The 20,962-nt window shown below is 41.0% G+C and overlaps 1 pseudogene; it reads left to right on the forward strand.

Annotated features, from left to right (window-relative positions):
* Positions 1-4,078: 4,078 nt before the first annotated feature.
* LOC139422040 (replication factor C subunit 2-like) lies at positions 4,079-10,130 on the forward strand (annotated as a pseudogene).
* The last annotated feature ends 10,832 nt before the right edge of the window (positions 10,131-20,962 follow it).

Below are 20,962 nucleotides of genomic sequence, written 5' to 3' on the forward strand. Positions count from 1 at the left end.
CTCAAAGCCAGGTTTTTGGCGTAGCCTTGGTCCACTGTGTTGTTCGATGTCTGGCCATACAACCGGTTGGCTAAAAATCTACTGATGGAGGACAGCTAGCATCTTCAAGGAAATGACGTCAGTTTAGCGACAGTTTGGTTCCTGCCGTGGCGGGAAGAACTGCAACCGAAAACATGGACGTGACGATGAATGAGGCAGATTCTGAGCAAATTCAAACATAAGTTCAACGGAAGAAATATGAGGCCACTGCGAAAGTGTCTAGCATTGGATATGAGCTGCCATGGTAACGTTTACAAGCTAGTTAGTTGCAGTATTTTTGTATTTATTAGCGGACTCAAATAGCAATGGATATGATCTGCCATGGTAAGATTTACAAGCTAGTTAGTTGCAGTATTTTTGTATTTATTAGAGGACTTCAATGGCTCATCATGGCTAGCTAGCAGTGGTAATGGATCATTTGAGTAGATAGGTGGTGAGCCGTATCAAGCTAGCTTCTTTCGTTTTCGAGATGATCGAGCTGTCGAGGGAAGAACTGTTTTTTACATATTGTGTATATTTATTTCTTCTGAACACATCTGTTTGTTGGCAATGTAAATTCTTGCATTTTTTTTCAAAATACTTACATTAATGTTCGCTAGTTGGACAGACAAACGCCACCGAATACTAAACTGTAAACCAATCAAAACTCGTGTAATATCCACGGTATTATCTGCTGATCACGTCTTGCCAATTACGTTATCCAAATCGAAGGTAGTAGACAGCTGGTGGCATCTCGAGAAACTGCTATTAAATAAGTCATTTTTATTTATTTGTAATCTAACTATTTTACACTGAACAAAAATATAAACGTAGCATGTAAATTGTTGGTCCCATGTTTCATGAGCTTAAATAAAAGATCCCAGAAATGTTCCATATGTACAAAAAGCTTATTTCTCTAAAATGTTGTGCACAAATGTGTTTACATCCCTGTTATTATTTCTCCTTTGCCAAAATAATCCACCTACCTGACCGGTGTGGCATATCAAGAAGCTGATTAAACAGCATGATCATTACACAGGTGCACCTTGTGTTGGGGACAATAAAAGCCACTCTAAAATGTGCAGTTGTCACACAGCACAATGCCACAGGTGTCTCAAGTTTGAAGGAGCGTGCAATTGCCATGCTGACTGTAGGAATGTCCACCCTAGCTGTTGCCAGAGGATTGAATGTTCATTTTTCTACCATAAGCCACCTCCAATGTCGTTTGAGAGAATTAGTCAGTATGTCCACAACTGGTCTCACAACCGCAGACCACGTGTAACCACGCCAACCCAGGACCTCCACATCTGGATTCTTCACCTGTGGGATTGTGGTGGCAGGTAGCCTAGTGGTTAAAGCGTTGTTCTAGTAACCTAAAGGTTGCAAGATCAAATCCCCGAGCTGAGAAGGTAGGAGGCAGTAACAAGTTAACCCACTGTTCCTAGGCCGTCATTGAAAATAAGAATTTGTTCTTAACTGACTTGCCTAGTTAAATAAAGGTCAAATAAAAAAATTGTCTGAAACCAGCCACCCTGACAGCTGATGAAACTGTGGGTTAGCTCAACTGAAGAATTTCTGCAAAATCTGTCAAACCGCTTCGGGGAGCTCATCGTCCTGACTTCAGTGGGCAAATGCTCACCTTCGATGGCCGCTGACACGCTGGAGAAGTGTGCTCTTCACGGATGAATCCCAGGTTTCAACTGTACCGGGCAGAAGGCAGACACGCGTGTCGGCAAGCGGTTTGCTGATGTCAATGTTGTGAAGAGTGCCCCATGGTGGGGTTATGGTATGGGCAGGCATAAGCTACGGATAACGAACACAATTTCATTTTATTGATAGCAATTTGATTGCACAGAGATACCGTGACGAGATTCCGAGGCCCATTATCGTGCCATTCATCCATCACCTCATGTTTCATGTTAATGCACGGCCCCATGTCGCAAGGATCTGTATGCAATTCCTGGAAGCTGACAATGTCCCAGTTCTTCCATCGCCTGCATACTCACCAGACACGTCACCCATTGAGCATGGTTGGGATGCTCTGAATCGACATGTACGACAGCATATTCCAGTTCCCGCCAATATCCAGCAACTTAGCACAGCCATGGAAGAGTGGGACAGCGTTCCACAGGCCACAATCAACAGGCTGATCAACTCTATGCAAAGGAGATGTGTTGCGCTGCGTGAGGCAAATGGTGGTCACACCAGATACTAACTGGTTTTGTGATCCATGTTCCTACCTTTTTTTTTTTTTAAAGGTATCTGTGACCAACAGATCCATATCTGTATTATCAGTCATATGAAATCCATAGATTAGGGCCTAATTTATTTCAATTGACTGATTTGCTTTTATATGAACTGTAACTCAGTAAAATCTTTGAAATTGTTGTGTTTTATACTTTTGTTCAATATAGATATATAAATGTGATACCATCAATGCAAGCTGTAAAATGACTCCCAACTTAGAACACAGCAACCTTTTAGTAATGTAGCTAGCTTGCTAGTTACAACAAGCAGATGTGTTGCTAGCTAGCGGGAGCAGATAGATTTATCACTAGCTAGCATGTCATTCTGGGACAAGGAGTGTTTTAGCTTTCAGTTTATTCCAATTGAAGACTACAAAAACCTATAGGACAAGTAGTGTAAATCTACTACAGTCACCAAGGCAGGACCCACACATTTCATTCTGACAAATAAGAAATGCCACACTATCCTTGTCAATAGTAGGTTGATTGCAGAGCACCCTGACTCAAGACTGTCAGGATGTTCATTTTCAAGCTCACAAACTACATTCCTTTGCTGTGATGATTTCTTTCGTGAATTATTATTATCTTACATGATGATCTATTCAGCTCTCCTGTGTCCTACTCCCAGAGATCAACCATGGGCTGATTAATTCACCTGTCAGGAGAACCATCCTACTGCAGTCTGTCACCATTTAGACCACATTTGCCTGTTTCGAATCCCTGAGCCAACTAGGTGAAGACGGTCTGTGCCTTAGTGCCACCTGTAAGTCGTTCTGGATAAGAGCATCTGCTAAATTACTCAAATGTTAATGTCTCTACATCAGTCAGATAGATTGACTCAAATAACCAACTCACCATCAAGCTTTGATTATTTGAATCAGCTGTGTAATGCTCGGGCAAAAAAAAAAAAAAGAAAGCAGGACCAAGTTTGTGTGACCCTGATCTAAACCACCTAAATATACTCCCATTTCACTGAACATTTAGTATTTGAAACTCAAACATTTATTTCACAACTGCTTTTACAGTATATAATCCTACAGCCTCTTTATCATTCTCCATACCTTATATTCCAATGCATCCAACATTACGCATGCTCACCATGGTATTGGGCAACTGCTATTTGAGAATTCATCTGGTTTAGAAATCAAACTGTGGTTCAGGTGTTGTTTTTTTGCATATTGTATTACAATATATGCTATATTTGTAGGATATGCCATATGTATTGACTAATAAGCAAATGCAGCTGTCGTTTTAAAACCTCCATTCTAGTATGCATGACACGCACATCTATCTACATGCTTTTATTTGTGTTTCTATGCAAAGTATATGATTGAATGTTTCTTTAAGCCTGCAGCTGTTTACTTGAAACGAGACATATAATCATGCCAAAACACGATTTAAACACTTAAATTCACTGATGAAATGAAACACATTGACATGTACAGTAACTGGCTAGGCTGATTGGCTAGGCTGATTGGAGGTAAAGTATCCTCAATATTTTAAGTTTCAATATTTTTTGATAAATAATAGCTAACTATGATTTTTTTGTTCCCTTCTCTCTTATAGGTGTTTGCCAGAGAGGGAAATGTACCCAACATCATTATTGCAGTGAGTGACTGACCCGATTCATTCTTTCATCATAACGATTTGATATTACATACTGACATGTTGGTGCAGCGGAGTAATGTTATGCCGTCTTTTATGTGGGACCTCTTTTTTTTAAACATAAGTATCATTATTATAGGGTCCCCCCGGTACAGGAAAGACCACTAGTATTTGGCGCAAGCTCTTCTAGGCCCAGCCATGAAAGATTCTGTCCTGGAACTGAAGGCTTCCAATGACAGGTGAGAGCAAGTGATGTCTGTCATGAAAAATGTCACACTGGCATACTTAAAGGAAAGATTCACCCATTTTGAATGTTATATCGTATTTGTTTCATGTTTTCACGTGTATCTGAGCTATTCTCTGTTCAAGCAGGCATAAATACAGCTGGTATGCTGCATTTTTTCATCATTATACTAGAAGTATTTCTGGCTGCTTGAATAGCTTAGATACACGTGAATCCATAAAATGACCCCGGGAATCTATAGAACATCGCTCAGAGGTCAAATAAAAGTTTATTGGTTGCATACACAGATTTGCAGATGTTTCTCAGGTGCAGTGAAATGCTTGTTTCTAGTTCCAACAGTGTAGTAGTAATACTGGTTCTAGTAGTGTCTTGTAAGCCCATATGGGCTTTAAATAAATCAAAAATCAAATACCCAGCAATAGAAAACGATACACACATAATCCAAAAGGCATTTTTTTAAACGTCTGAACGAATCCAATTAACAACACAAATAGCACTGTAACAGTAATCCAAATGCAATCTATACGTATCTACACCAAATGAATTTACACAAGATATAGTAGGAATATTATGTACAGCAGTAGATATACTGGATTCTTGACATCTGCTCTATATCAATAAATATGCAGTGTGCATAAACGCTGTAGCTAAAATGCAATGTACAGTAGTAGAAATATTAGGAGCTATGTCGAGAATACCGTATATAAATACACAGTACAAAACCCCATAGCAAAATGGATAGAATTGCAGGAAATTAGATTCCGGTCCTGAGTGTACAAAATGTAAGGAACACCTGCTCTTTCCATGACAGACTTACCTTGTGAAAGCTATGATCCCTTATTGATGTCACTTGATAAATCCACTTCAATCAGTGTTGATGAAGGGGAGGAGACAGGTTAAATCATTATTTTTAAGCCTTAAGACAATTGAGACATGAATTGTGTGTGTGCCATTCAGAGGGTGAATGAGCAAGACAAAATATTTCTGTGTCTTTGAATGGGGTACGGTAGTAGGTGCCAGGCGCACTGGTTTGAGGGTGTCAAGAACTGCAACACTGCTGGGTTTTTCACACTCAACAGTTAACCCTGTGTACCAAGAATGGTCCACCACCCAAAGGACATCCAGCTGTGGGAAGCATTGGGTTTAACATGGGCCAGCATCCCTGCGGAACGCTTTTGACGCCTTGTAGTGTCCATTCCCTGTCACATTGAGGCTGTTCTGAATGGCAAAGGGGGGTGTAACTCAATATTAGGAACGTGTTCCTAATGTTTTATGCACTCGGTGTATATGTATGTGAATGTTGTGTATGGACAGTATGTGAATAGAAAAGGTGTGTGCATAGCAATAGTTATATAGGATGAGCCATGACTTGAATACAGTATACAAATAAAGTGGGTAGAACAGTATGTAAACATTATTAATGTGACCAGTGTTCAATGATTATGTACATAGGGCTGCAGTCTCTAAGGTGCAGGGTAGAGTACCTGCTGGCTAGTGGTGACTGTTTAACAATCTGATGGCCTGGAGTTAGAAGCTGTTTATCAACCTCTCGGTCACCTGTAGTCGCTCTACTTTCTAGATGGTAGTGGGGTGAACAGGCTATGACTTGGGTGGCTGAGGTCCTTGATGATCTTCTTGGCCTTCTTGGCCTGTGACACCGGGTGCTGTAGATGTCCTGGAGGGCAGGCAGTGTGCCCCTGATGATGCCTTGGGCTGACCGCACCCCCCTCTGGAGAGCCCTGCAGTTGCGGATGGTGCATTTGCCGTACCAGGCGGTGATGCATCCCGACAGGATGCTCTCAATAGTGCCCCGCTAGAGGTTCGCAAGGGTCTTAGTTGCCAAGCCGAATAGGTGCTGTTGTGCCGTCACCACAATATCTGTGTGAAGGGACCATTTCAGGTCGTTAGTGATGTGCACACTGATGAACTTTAAGCTTTTGACCGTGGATGGGGGAACGCCCTCTCCTTTCTCCTGCAGTCCACATTCAGCTCCGTCCCTTTTGTTGTCGTTGAGGGAGAGGTTATTTTACTGGCACCACTCCGCCAAGGCCCTCACCTCCCTGTAGGCTGTCTTGTCGTTGGTAATCAGGCAGGCCTAGCACTGTTGTGTTGTCAGCAAACTTGATGATTGAGTTGGAGACGTGCGTGTAGCCACGCAGTCATGGGTGGTCAGGGAGTATAGGAGAGGGCTGAGCACGTGCCCCTGTGTTGAGGATCAGCTTGGTGGAAGTGTTGTTGCCTACCTTCACCACTTGGGCCCGGCCTGTCCGTTAGGAAGTCCAGGACCCAGTTGCACAGGGCGGGTTTCAGACCCAAAGTTTAGTGATGAGCTTGGAGGGCACTATGGTGTTGAAGGCTGAGCTATAGTCGATGAACAGCATTCTTACATAGAGATGCACAAATACGATAACAAATCAAAAATGGGTGAGTCTTTCCTTTAACTGCACAACCAGTGAGTCCAGGAGCTGCATTTCGGGTTAAAATCATGTTGCTTTAGAAAGTGAAGCCTAAACTACCACATTGTCATGCATCTTCCTCAGAGGCATCGATGTAGTTCGAAACAAGATCAAGATGTTTGCCCAGCAGAAAGTCACCCTCCCTAAAGGGAGACACAAGATCATCATCCTGGATGAGGCTGACAGGTAAGACCCCCTGAGGGTCACGACAGCTAAGCCGATCTAGTGTACCTATAATGGCTGTGTGTGTAAAGGCTGTTCTTGTGTCTCCAGCATGACAGACGGAGCCCAGCAGACCTTGAGGAGGACCATGGAGATCTACTCTAAAACCACACGCTTCGCTCTGGCGTGCACCGCCTCCGACAAGATCATCGGTGAGGGTCCTAACCGTACGATACAATGATGCTATTGTATTGAATAGGGACCCAAGTGTAAGGTCACGTTGTCTTTTCTCTGTCCTGATGGTCCTCCGTGTTGCTCTGCCCCTTCCTCCTCAGAGCCCATCCAGTCACGTTGTATTTTCTCTGTCCTAATGGTCCTCCGTGTTGCTCTGCCCCTTCCTCCTCAGAGCCCATCCAGTCACGTTGTCTTTTCTCTGTTCTGATGGTCCTCCGTGTTGCTCTGCCCCTTCATCCTCAGAGCCCATCCAGTCACGTTGTCTTTTCTCTGTCCTGATGGTCCTCCGTGTTGCTCTGCCCCTTCCTTCTCAGAGCCCATCTAGTCACGCTGCGCGGTCCTGCGCTACACCAAGCTGAGGGACGAGTGGGTCATGACGCGTCTGCTGGAGGTGGTGGAGAGGGAGAACCTGGTCACCAGCAATGACGGCCTGGAGGCCATCAACCTCACCGCCCAGGGAGACATGAGACAGGTGGGGGAAAGGGCCAACTGTCCTCCATGTTGACACCAAGGGTTCCATGACAATAGCCTTCTTGTTACCATTCCAACTAGATTGGATATGTCTTAGGAAGTTTTGGTGTCAACAAGTTACCCATTTTAAAATATCAAGTTTGTTGAACACTGTATCTATCCATTGGAGGGTTTGCGGCTTTTTGCCGGACAAATTGACCGGGAGAAAAAACAATCCCATTGCAAAATAATGCTTTTCATTCATTGATGGAAATATCAGTAAATGGAAATACTTATGATCGTCAAGCTTATCGGTCTCTCGATTAATGAGCAACATTTGGGGGAATAGAATTGGGGCGTGTGTATTTCCGTTAGTTGTCATGTATCTCATTTATCACACGCACCGCATACAGAGCAGAATATCACTTGTCAGACAGCGCTGCTGCAGCTCCTTGCTGCTGGAGTGAAACTCCAGGCCAGCAACAATTCTAAATGCAATCGCGTGTTGAGAACAATTTTGATGACCTCAATTAAATAGCTCTTTTTCTTTCCCAACTGGTAATTGAAGCACGCCTCCCTTTCACCATTCAAGTGCATAGGAAATGGTAGGCAGGCTATCAGCGCGTCACACACCACTTTGTAAGTTGAGCTGTAGGCAGTATACTTCATATTATGAGGCATGTCTTACCGTGCTTCAATCCGACCATAGAAACGTGGAGGCAATTATTTTACAGACTTGAAACCAGCATTTCTCTCCTGTTCTATTTGGTTTTCATAACTTTCTTTCGTGGTCCAGGAGCCCAAAGGCACAATTGTACGGTAGTCATATTAACAACCCATCATAGTTGTTGTATCTCTTTAGAGTCCCCCTCTTTCTAAGTTTCTAACAGAGATTTTCATCTCTATCACATATGGAACCGCTTGCATCAGGTGCACTGTTTAGAATGGTGTTTTCCTGCAAATTGCATTTTGGGAAGTGTTTAAAAAGGGATGTTTTATTGTCTGCTTCATTGCAGGAGTTGCATGTTCTGTTAAGATGAATTACCGTAATGTAAATGTGATTTCTGTCATTCTGAACACTGTGGGTGGACACACCCTAATGGGTTGGTAAATTCAAATCTTTCCGGTCACGCTGTCCTGCGCCACGGAAACCCTGATCCATGGCTCCTCGTAGTGGCCGTACTTTTTGGGGGGCCAATTAAAGTTTGGCTGAGACATGAGAAACTATAATAACTTGAGCTTTCTTTTTTTTTCTTTTGCATCATCAGGCGCTGAATAACCTACAATCCACAAATTCTGGTTTTGGCTACATCAATAGTGAAAATGTGTTCAAGGTACTGTTACCTAACCTGTCTTTTTTTGTCATTTTAGAAGGAAAAATTGACAATGCGTAGGGTTTCAAAGGAAAGACAAGTAAATGTGTTGTTTTTTGTTCAGGTGTGTGATGAGCCACACCCGTTGTTGGTGAAAAGCATACTGGAACACTGTCAATTCCAGCATTGATGAGGCTTACAAGGTATTGCGATCCACTTTTCAATAACAATCAAAACAGAATGTGTATAATATTCTTCTCGATGAATAACCCTTATTTCTCTAGCCGTTAAGTATGGTTATTAATTAAAGTGATCAATAACTGCTCAGTTTATAATATGTAGTAGGACCATATAGCTGATTTAATATTCATGTGTTCCTCTCCCTTAGATTATTGGGCAGCTGTGGGCCCTGGGTTACTCCCCTGAGGACATAATCGGCAACATCTTCAGAGTGTGTAAGACTTTCCAGATGTCCGAGTATCTCAAGTTGGAGTTCATCAAGGTAAGAGACATGGTAAAACATTTGCAGTTGTACAGTGAGCTCAAAAAAAATGCTAATCTCCCCTGTTTTAGTAATGGCGAGAGGTTAGCATGTCTTGGGTTATGATATTTGTGCGTCTTTCTCACTTGAGCATTCACAATTCAGGATTATCCGTAATCGTGGTAGCATCCACGTTAATGTAGAAGTGTTTAGAAACATTCTGTTCTTATTTACAATAGAAATAATCTGAAACACAACCAAACCAAACTGCAAATGCATCCAACAAATTTGGAGAGTCACTAGCTTGATGTAGTCATTGCGTGCTAGGAATATGGGACCAAATACATCACTTTTTACTACTAGTGAATTTGTCTAAAATGGAGGGGACTATGGACAAAAAGTGCTGAGAGAGCAGTAATTTCTAAACGGTTCACCCAATATGGATGAAAATACCCTACAATTAAAGCTGACAGACTCCACTTTAACCTCGTATCATTTCAAATCCAAAGTGATGGCGTAGAGAGCCAAAACCAACAAAACGTGTCACTGTCCCAATACTTGTGTTGCTCACTGTACATTATGTACATCTCTGGTTGTTTTCCTCATCTTGGTTGGGTGAAACAAAATGGCAGAAAAGTGCCAAACTTGGCATAGGAAAGTAAGCCACACCATAGTATTAATCAACTTCGCCTCAGCATCGCTCTCCTTGTTTACTTGGTATTGTCCTTTTTCTCAGGAGATAGGATACATGAAGGTGGCGGAGGGCGTAAACTCCCTACTGCAGATGGCAGGCCTCCTGGGTCGACTGTGCAGCAAGATGGCCGCCCCTGATCTTAGCTAACACCGCACCCACCCATCATCTCAGCACTGTCTCTCCCCACCTGTCTCTTTCTCTCCTGGGTTGTGTTCATTACGAAAACAAAACATTTTGCAACAGAAAACATAAGAGTTACGTATTGAGCATGTCCAAGTTGTCCTTCACTGTTTCAGTGCAGTTTCTTGCCTTTCGTTCCTAATGAACACAACCCTATTCCACCAATCTGCGTGACACCCTTAAATGACTGACTCTGAGTCCTGGGGAGTTGTTTGATGTTGTAACATTTTTGGGTTAAATACATTTTGTATTTTATACAAGCATGTTAATGTAAATACTATTGAATATCACTTCTGTAATAAATCAATGTTTTTTATGACTTGACAGAACACATTGGTCTATAAAGAGGTTGTACATTTAAAGGTTTTGTAGTAAGGATTTATTTATTAATACACATTGACAATCTTTTTTCTTTTTCTTTTACATTTGGAGCTGACTCGTATTCATTTTGTACCACTAGATGGTGACAGTTACACAGTAACACTCAAACAATCAAAAATACTGAACATCAGGGATGGGCAACATTGATGGGGGTGGGGGCCACAAATCAGAACTCCTCATGAGGGGCCACAGTGGCTCGCGGGTCTGCATACCCACATCCATACATGCAGTCCGAACAGGGGGGAAAGTAGCAGCATTTAAGTGGATTTTCTGTAATTCTACACATTGTACCATAGGGTAGAGACAAACAGCAGTTAATATGATCTTTGATGATCAATGGTGGCCCCATAATTTGAACATGATTACAAGTTTAGATAGCTGGCCGCTAGTCTAATTGACCAATCTAAAATAATTTTGCTGGCATGGGCTAATTGAGTGGCTGACATAACCGCTGATGCACAACTGCACATTTCAAAAGTGCACCTTGTGTATTCTACTATTCTCTCTCAACAGTAAACTGAGACTGAGTTTTGGAAATTGATCCATGGGCTGCCAGTTGCCCATCCCTGCTGCACATGGTTCCTCACATTTTTTTGACTCAAGGGAATTCCTGATGAAGTAGTACAACTTTGGGCATTAACCCTAAAATGGCATTGCTCTGGTATAGCACATTGACATACGTATCATAACTTAATATTTATTCAAGCAGCTCAACAAAGAGAGAAAAGTCCATTTCCATAGATATCCACTCGTAGAGCATGTAGATTCCATATCAGTCAGTGTCGTTCACGTAATCCGGTTCATCTGTGACAAAATTGGAAGTCTCAAGTCTTAGTTCATTACATTGTAGTAATTTATCCATAGCGACTTACAATTAGTGCATTCATCCTACGTTCATAGCAGAAGTGTTGTGTTTGTTATAATGCACTATGGTGACTTACCATCCTCTAACGGTTCTAACCCCATCTTCACTTGCTCCAGGAATTCAGAGTTCTCGTAATCTGAGCCATCTGTTGTGAGGTGGTGGGAAATAATCTTAGTTCAACATAAAATCTAAGAAATCTACTCCAAATAGATAATGAACTTTGCTAAAAAAAAAACATGATCTTCGTAAATATGGCTAATTTCAAAGGAGGGATAGGCCTACATTTAGTCATTCTAAAGTACATACCAGAGCCCCGGCTGATTGTATCAATAGATGGAAAAACATTCTCATATTGATCACCATCTAGAAAGTAGAAATATGTTTATCAAACGATACTTAACATTTCTGACATCCAAATAAGGCAAGTGACAATCCGAACACATACGAATAAATGATCACACTTGTCTTGAGAGGATGTTAGATTGTGTTACTGTATGTAGACTGCCATGTGCTGTGTCGCCTGTACTTTTTGATGGTTGTGGTTTGAGCTGAAGCTTGACATTACTTTCAACAGCAGCAGATGACATTATCTGAGGAGATTTCACCCTACAGTAACGGGCTCTACAAAATGCATCAATGGTGGGGCCTCCCATCTTTCTTTTCTTTATGTTTTGGATTAATAAAAAGCCCCGGTGAGAGGGACGGGGGTTGTTTATCGGTTCGTTTTGAGTTTTTTTTTTATTTTATTCCATCTGATAAAACCATAGACATACTGTATTCACGTCACTTGATAAATCATACTTACCCGTTTCTGATTCTCTAGTGTCTGCATTAGCACCCTCATTAACATTCTGGTACACTAACACTGGGATTGGATCTCTGTAAAGACAATAAGCAAATGTATTATTTTTGAAACTAAAATTCCGATTAACTGTAAGTAGACTATACAGTATATTACGTTTTCAATGGCAACCAAGCATTGATAGATACTTACACATATGTTGGTTCAACGCTTCCCATCTGAGCTAATATAACACAATTGAAAAGTCTTAGTTAGTGCTGAGGAATTTGGTGCAGGATAAAACTGTAGTGAATTAGTGATACTGTTTCCACATTGAAAGGTCTGTGTTTCCAAAATGGAAACGTTTGGCATTCATATATACCTAATACAATTACTAACAGTTCATATTTACCTGTTGCAACATTTTGATACTTCGCTTGCTCCTCATTCACAACTGTAAAGATACACACATACAACACCTTCAGGTAACTAACAAAATAATGGAAACACGAGTAAATGAGGGATACAAAGTTTATTGAAAGCAGGTGCTTCCAAAGTTAATTAAGCAATTAACATCCCATCATGCTTAGGGTGGATAAAAATGCTGGGCAGGCCAGTATTTTAGCTATCATGGCTATGGGATGACAATGCCCCCATCCACAGGGCACGAGTGGTCACTGAATGGTTTGATGAGCAATGTATGAAAACGATGTAAACCATATGCCATGGCCGTCTCAGTCACCAGATCTCAACCCAATCAAACACTTATGGGAGATTCTGGAGCGGCACCTGAGACAGCGTTTTCTACCACCATCAACAAAACACCAAATTATGGAATTTCTTGTGGAAGAATAGTGTCGCATCCCTCCAATCAGTTCCTGACACTTGTGTCTATGACAAGGTGCATTGAAGCTGATCTGGCTCCTGGGGGCCCAACTCCCTATTGAGACACTTTATGTTGGTGTTTCCTTTTTTTGGCAGTTACCTGTATGTTGAAACATCTGTAATGTTTGTAATCTGTTCAAATTCTGGGTCCAGTTGGTTCGGTTTTGTTTATAAGCTTTATCAACAGACTCTTTAGGCACTGACCCCATGTAAGTGAATGAGACATTAAGAATTAAATAAAACCTACCTTGTGGTGTTTGTTCCCTGTAAAAAAAAAAAGTATTTATTGTGAGTGTTGAATATCTGCTGTCTGTTATTAACATACAGTGCCTTGCGAAAGTATTCGGCCCCCTTGAACTTTGCGACCTTTTGCCACATTTCAGGCTTCAAACATAAAGATATAAAACTGTATTTTTTTGTGAAGAATCAACAACAAGTGGGACACAATCATGAAGTGGAACGACATTTATTGGATATTTCAAACTTTTTTAACAAATAAAAAACTGAAAAATTGGGCGTGCAAAATTATTCAGCCCCCTTAAGTTAATACTTTGTAGCGCCACCTTTTGCTGCGATTACAGCTGTAAGTCGCTTGGGGTATGTCTCTATCAGTTTTGCACATCGAGAGACTGACATTTTTTCCCATTCCTCCTTGCAAAACAGCTCGAGCTCAGTGAGGTTGGATGGAGAGCATTTGTGAACAGCAGTTTTCAGTTCTTTCCACAGATTCTCGATTGGATTCAGGTCTGGACTTTGACTTGGCCATTCTAACACCTGGATATGTTTATTTTTGAACCATTCCATTGTAGATTTTGCTTTATGTTTTGGATCATTGTCTTGTTGGAAGACAAATCTCCGTCCCAGTCTCAGGTCTTTTGCAGACTCCATCAGGTTTTCTTCCAGAATGGTCCTGTATTTGGCTCCATTCATCTTCCCATCAAGTTTAACCATCTTCCCTGTCCCTGCTGAAGAAAAGCAGGCCCAAACCATGATGCTGCCCCACCATGTTTGACAGTGGGGATGGTGTGTTCAGGGTGATGCGCTGTGTTGCTTTTACGCCAAACATAACGTTTTGCATTGTTGCCAAAAAGTTCAATTTTGGTTTCATCTGACCAGAGCACATTCTTCCACATGTTTGGTGTGTCTCCCAGGTGGCTTGTGGCAAACTTTAAACGACACTTTTTATGGATATCTTTAAGAAATGGCTTTCTTCTTGCCACTCTTCCATAAAGGCCAGATTTGTACAATATACAACTGATTGTTGTCCTATGGACAGAGTCTCCCACCTCAGCTGTAGATCTCTGCAGTTCATCCAGAGTGATCATGGGCCTCTTGGCTGCATCTCTGATCAGTCTTCTCCTTGTATGAGCTGAAAGTTTAGAGGGACGGCCAGGTCTTGGTAGATTTGCAGTGGTCTGATACTCCTTCCATTTCAATATTATCGCTTGCACAGTGCTCCTTGGGATGTTTAAAGCTTGGGAAATATTTTTGTATCCAAATCCGGCTTTAAACTTCTTCACAACAGTATCTCGGACCTGCCTGGTGTGTTCCTTGTTCTTCATGATGCTCTCTGCACTTTTAACGGACCTCTGAGACTATCACAGTGCAGGTGCATTTATACGGAGACTTGATTACACACAGGTGGATTGTATTTATCATCATTAGTCATTTAGGTCAACATTGGATCATTCAGAGATCCTCACTGAACTTCTGGAGAGAGTTTGCTGCACTGAAAGTAAAGGGGCTGAATAATTTTGCACGCCCAATTTTTCAGTTTTTGATTTGTTAAAAAAGTTTGAAATATCCAATAAATGTCGTTCCACTTCATGATTGTGTCCCACTTGTTGTTGATTCTTCACAAAAAAATACAGTTTTATATCTTTATGTTTGAAGCCTGAAATGTGGCAAAAGGTCGCAAAGTTCAAGGGGCCGAATACTTTCGCAAGGCACTGTATCTAGAGACAAAGATAAAGTGCTGAGGGGCCACCTAAGGTAAATACAGACCATAGCCAATATGTGCATAGGCGTCAATTCAACGTCTATTCCACGTTGGTTCAACGTAATTTTGTTGTAATTAGTGGAAACAACGTCGATTCAACCAGTGTGTGCCCAGTGGGTCTGTGGTCATTACATCACACTTGACAGCCAACAGGTGTGAGCTGGAAGCTAAAAACTAAACTCCAATGTTCTTTTAGATTTTCTCCAACTGTAGAAACTCTTGTTCGTGTGTGTAAAATATTAAAACAAGTATATATTTTGTTACCCATCCCGTTTTAAGGAACTAAACAAATGTAATTTCAGCTGTCATGTTGGAACAAGACAAGAGCGTGACGGGCATAATACCTAAATGTATGAGTAGTTTACTTACGCTGGTGTTGGAGGCAGCTCTCTTATAATCTGGTTGGGTCGTGTGACTAAAAAAAAACAAGAGATTCAAGCAGGATTCAGGAGTGAGAACATATCATTTACTGTTGATCAGCACACGATAGCCATAACAACCATCCCCATATTAAATAGATGCATTCAGTCATTCACTATGAGAAGGGAATTCACAATAATGAAGCCACTTGTGAAATCCTTTTAGATATTTTTTTATTCTGTATTAATTTAAGTAGAATAAGGCTTGTTCTGTCCGGAAATCTGCCCCAAAGGGTATGATGAATCACAATGTCATTTTACCTGTTTTAGATCGCATTACTGCAAATCTGCTTCCTTCGCGTTGGCTGAGTTGGGCAGAGTTACGTGATGAAAAATGATGTTGTCATATAGTATAGTTGCCAATAGTGAGGTTAAATTGTTTTACAACATGAGTTTTAAAAAAATGATGTTAAGATAGAAATGGCTATTATATGAATTATATAACATTTCAATTGTACATTAGGAATTACATTATACTATTTATCTATAATAATCTACACTATATCGATTAGATCATGCTTGGTCTTACAGTGCATCAGCTATTTAATATCTATGTTAATGTTATACTTACAATATTTGAGGGTCATAAATTTGATTCTCTTCATGTATTATTTCTACAGACAAGGAAAAGAGGAACACTTTAATTGAATGGCACACACTACGGATTGATTTTAGAAAATTATTTCACGAGTCAAAGTAAAAAATTAAGTATTTTAATTTAGCTTTAGTGCTACGTGACAAATATATTTTTACTTTAAGAAGATTTCATGATATTGGAATAGATTTACAGGTTGATTAGTGGGACATGTAGCCTAGTAAATATGTAATAAATGTCATAATTTGTAATGCAGTGCCACTCACTGGTTTTCCTCCTGCACCACAGACAGAAAGCAGAGAAGACACTGAGAGATGCCGCAGACACAATGGCCAAGACAGCTCCTTGTAGGCTGAAGATGGCTATCATGCCTATGGGAAAATTAAACAACAATGCATTTGCCTTTGAAATGATCCAATCTTATCCTCCATAGTTTTCTTCTGTATAATTAATTCACCAAGAATAGTTGCTTACTGCTGTTTTTCACTTTTACTAAAAATAACTTCTCTCTTTGACAGGTGTTGGCCAAACTTGTTCCGTATTTAGCTGTAACAGTACAAATCTCCTGCTCACCCAATGTTGTCATGAAAAGACCTCAAGTTCATCAGATACTGACCAAGGGTGTAATGATTACTTACATATCATCTCTATAGGTACCAAAACTAAGTGGAAAGAAAGACTAAACTGTTGGAAATAAACCCCTCACTTGGTATAAATTGGTCATGTGTTCCTGTAAACAACCTGAGCCCACAGCTACCCACAGGATGTGTGTGGTCATCACAGCGCTATAGCCAACACCATTGTGTAATGCCTTGATCCCACTCAGTGAGGAGTGACATGTTCTTATGCTATTTACTTGAAACGTCCAAAGGAAAATGATGTTGGTATTGTATTGAATACCCCTGTTGGTTCAGGGATACAGTATCTGCATCAGAAGATAAGAACACTTTCGCTTTTATAAAACAAAGTTTGGTTAGGGCAAATGATAACCGATTTTGTGATTAAAGGTAGATACAAGCCAAATGCATAGAGATAGGGTAGAGGTATAACATGTGGTATTGATCAAACTTAACAATACACTTAGGAATACATTTTGTATGTTTATTTACCTTGAACAAAATAGTGACTTTGATCTACATCACTAATACTAATAAAGACTAATAAAGTATTAATGAATGGTCTATAATTGATATACCAAATAGAAGAGATTTGAAATATATATGAGTATACAGTTCAACAGCATTCGTTACATTGTTTTAATTGTAAAAAACCTGAGCATCAAACTCAAACCTTAGCATCATTTTTTACACACTCAGCTAAACTTCATACCAAATAAATTGGCGGACTGAACAAGGGGACTCCATGTTTGCTGGTTGATCTTTTTGACATTTCAAAGCAGACTCCTGAAGTGGTACATTATTGAAAGCCAATATAATTCCAATTAAGTCTTCACCTTGGTATGAGGATGACAATAACACAACATGATGCGTCTCTGAAATTGAACCTCTTCAAATAGTCTATCTATCCCCAACCAAGCTGCTCCTACACTCTTGAACATGAGACAATAGAAATACATGTATTGTGTTGTTCTCACCTTTAGTAAAGCCCCTTCAGGCCACCACCATCTCACTGACTGCTCCACTTACAGACAGGCTACCCGTAACAGAGCTGTGAAGGGGGAGAGCAGAAAGAGCTTCCTGTTTCTAACTGAACTCCTTACCACATCCGCCTCGATCCGCGGGCCGGACGGAGAGTCTAGTGGACCACCTCTAAAAGGTTCCCTACATCACTGTGGTTTAACAAGGGTGCATGAAATGACACCGTTCAGTGGCTGCTTTGGGGACAGTTCCCATGCACATAGAACATGGTTTTTAAATGGACTTGGTAATTTGCTTTGTTGTAATTGTAAACATATTTCAGTGTTCTTCAATACTGATCCTAGGGGGTCCTCACATTGTAGGTGCTCTTGTGTGGCCTTCCGGCACCAGGGACGAAAAACACTATACAATACCATACAGCACGAGAAACCCCTGTTGCTGTAGCGTATGAAGAAGTCTGTGGAGAAAACATCATTTTATAAAGAAAAATGTTTCCAAATGGATGCCGTTATAATGTGATTAGGTTATTATTACACAGGTGTATGCCAGCTGGCATAGGCTATACCTACTCCAATAAGTTCGGGAAATTATGCCCTGGCTCTTTCTTAATTAAAAGGCAATTCTGCCACTTTTTAACCTTTTTAACCCCATAACCTCATTATTGTCTCCAGTACCAAACCAGTGTTTACATATGGGGCGGCAGGGTAGCCTAGTGGTTAGAAAGTTGGACTAGTAACCGGAAGGTCTAGTCTGTCGTTCTGCCCCTGAACAGGCAGTTCACTGTTCCTAGGCTGTCATTGAAAATAAGAATTTGTTCTTAACTGACTTGCCTAGTTAAATAAAGGTTAAATAAAAATATGTGAAAACAGCCCATTTCTGTGTTTTAAAAAGATTAGAAGAAAATTCCTAAAACGGCTTCTCTGTGACATCACAGGGTAAGACTAAAAGTCAAGGCCTCTCGAGTGGCGCAGTGGTCTAAGGCACTGCATTGCAGTGCTACCTGGGCCACTAGAGATTGTGTTTCGAGTCCAGGCTCTGTCGCAGCCGGCTGCAACCAGGAGACCCATGGGGGCGGCGCACAATTGGCCCAGCGTCGTCCAGATTAGGGGAGGGTTTGACCAGCAGGGATGTCCTTGTCCCATCACACTCTAGCGACTCCTGTGGTGGGCTGGGTGCATGCACACTGACATGGTTGCCAGGAGTACAGTGTTTCCACCATTTCTGTATGGACCTCGCTTTTGTGCCCCCCACTTTATTTTTTTAAATTGAACTTTTATTTAACTAGGCAAGTCAGTTAAGAACACATTTTTATTTACAATGATGGCCTACCAAAGGCAAAAGGCCTCCTGTGGGGTTGGGGGCTTGGATTAAAAATATAAATAAATCAAATAAAAATATAGGACAAAACACACATCACGAAAAGAGAGACAACACAACACTAAATAGAGACCTAAGACAACATAGCATGGTAGCAATACAACATGACAACACATGGCAGCAACACAACATGGCAGCAACACAACATGGTAGCATCACAAAACAGGGTACAAACATTATTGGGCACAGACAACAGCACAAATGGCAAGAAGGTAGAGACAACAATATATCACGCAAAGCAGCCACAACTGTCAGTAAGTGTCGATGATGATGATTGAGTCTTTGAATAAAGAGATTGAGATAAAACTGTCCAGTTTGAGTGTTTGTTGTAGGGCATTCCAGTTGCGAGCTGCGGCGAACTGAAAAGACGAGCAACCCAGGGATGTGTGTGCTTTGGGGATCTTTAACAGAATGTGACTAGCAGAACCACTACTCCAGAGTCCAATGGTGGCGAGCTTTACACCACTCCAGCCGACATTTGGCATTGCACATGGTGATCTTAGGCTTGTGAGCAGCTGCTCGGCCATGGAAACTAATTTCATGAAGCTCCCAACGCTGACGTTGCTTCCAGAAGCAGTTTGGAACTTGGTAGTAAATGTTGCACTTGTCTGTCGTTATCTGAGCTTGTGTGGCCTAGCACTTTGCGGCTGAGCCTTTGTTGCTCCTAGACTTTACCACTTCACAATAGCAGCACTTACAGTTGACCGGGGCAGCTCTAGCAGGGAATATATTTGACGAACTGACTTGTTGGAAAGGTGGCATCCTATGACAGTGCCACGTTGAAAGTCACTGAGCTCTTCAGTAAGGCCATTCTTCTTCCAATATTTGTCTATGGATATTGCATAGGCAGAGTTCCTCTGTCCAGTGTCTGTGTTATTTTGCACATCTTAACCTTTTATTTTTATTGGCCTGTCTGAGATATCGCTTTTTCTTTGCAACTATGCCTATAAGGCCAGCATCCCGGAGTTGCTTCTTCGCTCTTGACATTGAGACTGGCGTTTTGTGGGTACTATTTAATGAAGCTTCCAGTTGAGGACTTGTGGAGGCGTCTGTTTCTCAAACTAGACACTAATGTACTTGTCCCCTTGCTCAGTTGTGCACTTGGGCCTCCCACTCCTCTTTCTATTCTGGTTAGAGCCAGTTTGCGCCATTCTGTGAAGGGAGTTGTACACAGCGCTGTACGAGAACTTCAGTTTCTTGGCAATTTCTCGCATGGAATAGCCAAGAATTGAACAATAGAATAGACTGACGAGATTCAGAAGAAAGGTCTTTGTTTCTGGCCATTTTGAGCCTGTAATCGAACTCACAAATGCTGATGCTCCAGATACTCAACTAGTCTAAAGAAGGCCAGTTTTCTGTTTTCTTTAAGCAGAACAACAGTTTTCAGCTGCGCTAACATAATCGCAAAAGGGTTTTCTTATGATCAATTAGCCTTTTAAAATGATAAACTTGGATTAGCTAACATGAGTGATGGTTGCTGATAATGGGCCTCCGTACGCCTATGTCGATATACCATTAAAAATCTGTCGTTTCCAGCTACAATAGTCATAAACAACATTAACAATGTCTATACTGTATTTCTGATCAATTTTATGTTATTTTTAATGGACAATTTTTGTTGGCTTTTCTTTCAAAAACAAGGACATTTCTAAGTGACCCCAAACTTTTGAATGGTAGTGTATGTGAGAGTGGATTCTCGGCCCTCACTAGCATGAAAACTAAATACAGGCACAGACTGTGTGGAAAATTATTTAAGAGTGTGACTCTCTCCAATACAACCCCACATTGTCATGTGCGTCCTTTCAAGCACACTCTTCTCAATAACCTGTGGTGAGTTATTCATAATTTTCAATGAACAAATAAGTTTTATATGTAAGATGGCTAAATAAAGAGCAAAATAATTTGTTATTATAATATTATTATTTGTGCCCTGGTCCTATAAGAGCTCTTTGTCATTTCCCACGAGCCGGGATGTGAAA

The sequence above is a fragment of the Oncorhynchus clarkii genome, chromosome 12, assembly GCF_045791955.1.
Source record: "Oncorhynchus clarkii lewisi isolate Uvic-CL-2024 chromosome 12, UVic_Ocla_1.0, whole genome shotgun sequence".
Classification (NCBI taxonomy): domain Eukaryota; kingdom Metazoa; phylum Chordata; class Actinopteri; order Salmoniformes; family Salmonidae; genus Oncorhynchus; species Oncorhynchus clarkii.